We start from the raw sequence: 6,000 nt of genomic DNA on the forward strand, positions 1-6,000 counted from the left end.
GTAAAATGTGAGTATTTTTCATCTACGGTGGCCTATATACTAACTTTCGTTTACAGCCAGCAATAGAAAGGGAGATTAATTCTGGTTGATGTGCTGCAATTGGGAACAATAATGCGACTAGAAAGATGTAGAGAAGAGAGGAGGACATCCGACTAAGTTTCTAAGTAAGTTTTGAAATGTGACAGCAGGAAATACTGCTTTGAGTGACACCTCCCCAGATGTGGCAACAGTGCTCTATCTTAGGACTTTCTGAATATTAGCTCAAAATGACGATATATACAAACTAAACACTCACGTTTCAAGAGTTTATTTGTAGGGATTTTGGTGTCTGGTTTGTTGCCGAGAACTAGACTTTAAAAGAACGCATAAATTTGTCTGAATGAGTGTAATTGTGCCTAAAGTTAGCAAAGCTAAAAGAGTCTTTAATGCAAAATGAACTATAAGGTTCCAAAACGGGTTCTAAAATACTTGTCAACCGTTTTGCTAACTTATGTTGACAAGACGCTATCATAGATAATATGGGTCACAACAGTACCCCTTTTTATGGGTCTTGGTAAAACCATACAAACGGGGGCAAACAGAAACAGTAGGTCGAATTAAATTAGAAATGAAAGTGGGAAGAACACTACTTTTGACCCATTTGACAAGTCGTTTTTGGAACTTGGTCTCGATAGAAATAGTAGAATCAGGAGTATCTACCGGACCAAATTTAACAAATTTAGAGGTGTCCCCCCAGGATAGTCATCATTTTATTGACATAATCCTGGCGCTCAATTATGACAACGCCAGAGCCTTTGTCGGGTTTTGTGATGACTACAGATTTATTATGGCGAAGTGCTTTGATTGTACGATAATGTTCACTTCGCCATTTTGCTTCACAAAACGAAATAGGCGTGCCAGCATAAGAATGTTCGACGTAATTTAGTTTCGCCTTAATATCACTGACCATAGAGTCAGAAACAGGAGAAAGTCTTTCTAATCGAGAAAAAAAGACTTCAAATTCAGCACATATTTCTTCACGCTTTGGGGGTATGGGAGGAATGCACAAGTCCAAGCCATGCGAAAGAATATTAAGTCCAAGCTCAGAAAACTGCGCGAAAGAGAGATTTAGGACGTTTTGAGTAACACTAGGGTTCGTCGAACAACCATATTTTTTGAAAATCAAATGTTTTTTTTTTTTTTTTTTTTTTTCAATTTTCACCCCAAACAAGGCACAGTGCAACTTTGAAGCAGGGGGCTACTATTAGGGAATTAATTAGCGGGGTCATTATGAAGGGAGAAGAGTAGAAAGATGTTTGTTAACATTACACTTGAACTTCTGCATATCATTGCAGTTGGGAAAGCAGAATCCCGGAAGGGAGTTCCAAAGACCCGCAGTTCTGGGGAAGAAACTATTGGAGTAAAAGGCTTTCTTGCACCTAGGGATCTCCACTGTAAAGGGATGAGACTTAGTAGCTTGTCGGGTTTGTCGGGGGTAGTTACGTCGGGGAGGTACAAGTGTTTGCAGTTCGTCAGAGCATTCACCATTAAAGTATTTGTAGAACAGGCAGAGGGATGCAATATCTCGTCGATGGGACAGAGGTTGAAGCCTAGATGACAGTTCAGGACCTATCAGGTTTGCGACTCTTTTTTGAACCCTGTCCAGGAGCGAGAGACAAGCAGCAGATGCACCTGCCCAGATGTGACAACAGTACTCCATACATGGGCGAATGGTTGCCTTATAGAGGTATAGGATACTGGCAGGCGTAAGTAGTTTTCTAGCACGGTAGAGGGAGCCAACCTTCCTTGCAGCAGCCTTGGCAATGCTCTCAATGTATCTATTCCAGTTCATATTCCCTGTAAACGTTAGGCCTTGGAGTTTAAAAGAAGTACTTTTAGGCAATGTGTTCTTGGCCATTGCTATTGGTGGTAGAGAAGGTTTCTTGTAGTTATTGAAGGAAACAAGCTTAGTCTTAGCAGCATTGAATGAGACCAACCATTTTTGTCCCCATTCCACTACGGATTGGAGGTCATCCTCTAGTGTTTCTGCCATTTTCTTGGATATGTGTTCATTTGTTTTCCCCTCATATCTGTTATAGAGAGTGGTGTCATCGGCAAATATACCCATCCCCGAAACAATATTATCAGGGAGGTCGTTTATGAATATCAGGAACAATAGAGGTCCAAGGATAGACCCCTGAGGCACTCCCGCATTTATGTCATATTGTTTGGATGTACGTCCGTCGAGGACAACTTTGATTTTTCTATTACTTAAGAAGGATTTAATTACGTTATGAATTCTTCCAGTGATTCCATATGATCTAATTTTCCTTAGAAGACCATCGTGCCATACCCTGTCAAAAGCCTTAGATATATCAAGGGCCACCGCTCTACCCTTCCCTGTTTTATCCAATGAACGGTATATACGTTCAGAAACTACAGTTAAGATATCTGCTGTTGAACGGGCTTGCCTGAATCCATATTGTTTGTCAGTCAAGAGTTTAGCAGCTGTTAGGTGCTGGACTAGGGCTTTATTAACTAAGGACTCAAATATTTTGGCGAAAAGCGGGAGGAGGCTAATGGGGCGATAATTTAGTGGGTCAGTTCTTTCACCAGAATTCTTGAAGACTGGTACCACAGAGGCGGTTTTCCAGCAGTCGGGAAAACAAGATTCGTTAAGGCATTTATTGTAAAGTTTGGACAGAACTGGAGCAACCTCTGCAAATTCTTTTGGTTTTTTTAACGATAACCTAGAAAGGCTACGTTCGTGAATTATTGCAACATATCTAGAAAATCTAATTTTGTCGAAAAACGACAAACTGCCAACCGAATCCTTCCATATTTCATGACATTTTTTTTTTAAACGTGCCAGATTAGAAGAAAGCTTGGACAAAAAATTGGAGATAAAATAACTTTCAATTTGTTGTCTAGTATGTAACTTAGTTCGCTTTATTTTAAATAAGATAAAAACGGGACAAATTTTGTTGCTCAAGCAATTACAGAAAATGATTAGCACATGCTGAAGGAACAATGTGACATAAGTATTATTCAAAATGCTTTTCTTACGTCTTAACTATACTAGGAAGTCTTATGGGGAATCAGCTATAGCGGCACGCACAGCATCTAAAGGTATTCTCTCTCAGCATCTGTTCAATTTTGACTTTTAAGCTTACAATATTTTTATATAGAGTAGAGCAGACTTCACTTTCCAGGATTGACTACAAAGTATAATCTTGAGCATTAAGATCAGCTGATGAGGGAGGCCATTCTTATTTGTTGATCCAGGATTAATAATTGTCTCTACACCATTGTTGTGTTACATGAGCAGTGTGGCTTGTCGCACGATTTTGTATGAGAGTCAAAGCTTCATCACGGTACACAGAATTATGCTATGGAGTCAGTGCACCTTCAACAATGTCTTTAATGTAACGTTCTTTGTTAATGTTGACTCCTTAAGAAGGGAAAACAAGTGGAGATTTCCCTATCTCAGTAATGGCCGCTCAAACCATCACTGATGTTAGTTTTTGCGTTCTCAAAATCTTTCCTATATTACCAAGTATTGCTTTGTGATTTCTCGCAAAGACTCTATCATTTTGATGATTGTGGAATTGTTACAGTGAGAATGACGTTACATTCATGAAGATGATCTCATTGAGCATGACCTCCCTGACACGGTCTAACTAGAGTCGACTTCTGATGAGCCTCTTTCAATTGTGGGTGCAGAGAGAAGCTGTCGTTTTTGGAGCTCATGGTGTAGCATCTGTAGGTCACTTCGGCATATTCTTCGCGTCGTGCTTGGTGATGTTCGTGCTTCCTTTTCCATTTGTCTCATGCATCTTCCTGGATTTCGCCTGATTTTTTTCCCTAATATTTTTGATGAGTTTAGGTGTTCTGAAGTTAAAGCTGAATGTGTGTGTCTGGTCACAAATAGGCTCCTATATGGTTAACTATTTTAAAAAACTGATTACATATAATGATAGAAGATGTATCGAGACACACGAATGGGTATGTTTGATCTGGCAAAACGGTGGTTCACTAAAATTGTGGGGTCTGCGTTCGTGCCTGGTCCACAAAGTATGGAAAAAAAAATTAAAAATTAAAAGAAAAACGTTTACAAGTGTTTTTGATATAGATGTACATAAGAATATTTTGATAAGTATGTATTAACTTAAATATGGATGGTATAATAAAATTGTGTGGTCTGCGTTAGCTCCTGGCCTCCAGAGAATGGAAATAGGCACAAACTTTAATAAAGACTTTTCATATCTATCTGCGTAAGTATACTTTGATAATTATGTTTCAGTTTGAAGAAATATGGTATAATAAAATTATGGGGTGTTCGTTCGCACCTGACCTCCATAGAATGGAAATATGTCACAAAGTTTAGCAAGTTTTTTTTAATATAGATCACCAGAATATTGTGATAAGTGTTTCAGTGTGAACAGATATGGTATAATAAATTATGGGGTTTATCTATTTTATTTTTACCTTCATCATATTTTGCTTTGGTTTTGATACCCCCAAATTGGAAGCTATCTCTTTACAACCCTTCCTTTTCATAACCTATCATGCTTTCATAAACCAGAGTCCATTTTCTGTAGACTGTTTTTGAACCCAGTCAACGACGGATACTTTCGCTAGTGTGTGTATATATATATATATATATATATATATATATATATATATATATATATATATATATATATATATATATATACTAGCAGAGAGACCCGAGGTTCCTCGGGATCGAATGAAGACCAACGAATGTTTCACACTCCCATATTTTTATTGTCATCAAAATCATTGAAATCGCTCATTTTTCAATCAAATCGACAGATTGCCTTCTCTAGTTGGAGACCCATCGCGATGACCCGAAAAAAGCTTGACATACCTCCACCCCCATCATTACTTAGTCCACAATATAGTGTAGCCTGCTGCTGATTATATAAAAATTATTTTATAGATATAATGGTTTTGGTTAAAGTTCAAAATGTAAACGTCAAGTATCATGGTTTAATTGTGCTACACACAGAAACATTTATTTGAAACGCGCTCCTTTCATGTAAAAGAACCTAGTGTAGTCTAAGCCAGACATTTCTCCTTGTGCAGTGATAATGGCTTGAATTACAGTTTAAAAGATAAAGATCAAGTATCATGGTTCAATTGTGTTCTAAACACAGACATTCTTTTCGAATGCGCCCCCGTCGCATCAAAGAACCAAGTTCTGATTTTATATATCGGAGTTTTCTACTTGTATAGGAATGGCTTCGATAAGTATCGATAATGGAAAAAGTTAGATGTAAAAAGGAAAATTAACGCCTTATACAGCATAACATTACAAGTGCATTTAAGAAGTTAAGGACCGACATATAAAATCAACACTAGGTTCTTTGATATAACAGGGACGCGTTCGAAATGAATAAAACACTACCGTCTGTAGTTATTTTAAAAGAAAGCTTTAGCAACTGCTGTCGATTGGATCCACGACTGGGGAAAGGTGCATGTCTAGCCGCACTAATGAGTTGTGATACAACGAAAAAGTACTATATGTGGAACACACACACACACACACACACACACACACACATATATATACATATATATATATATATATATATATATATATATTGTATTGGTAGTAATTATTTGTTTGTTCAAAACAAAATATATAAGTGTGTCCACCAAAAAAGTGCTCAATGTTTAGACAGAGCCAAAATAAGTGAATTTAGTTTACAAACAAATGGCTACACATAAGCATACATGTTTCAGCGAAAACCCAGTAAGGGAATAGCTTCGTCAACTGTTGTGGCTGTTTCAACTCAAACATTGCATATGTAATATAAATAAATAATAAAATAAAATAAATAAAAAATAAATTAATATAATTAACATAATGGATGATCACATTTTAATGTATATACTTTCTCTTTATGTCCTGTCTCCCCCTTTACACTTAAATATGATGTAGTCCTAGTTATAAATTGGCAATGTTTGAGTTGAAACAGCCAGAGATGACCTTGG

Source organism: Euprymna scolopes, chromosome 26, assembly GCF_053919585.1.
Source record: "Euprymna scolopes isolate OS-2025 chromosome 26, ASM5391958v1, whole genome shotgun sequence".
NCBI classification, from domain to species: Eukaryota; Metazoa; Mollusca; class Cephalopoda; order Sepiida; family Sepiolidae; genus Euprymna; species Euprymna scolopes.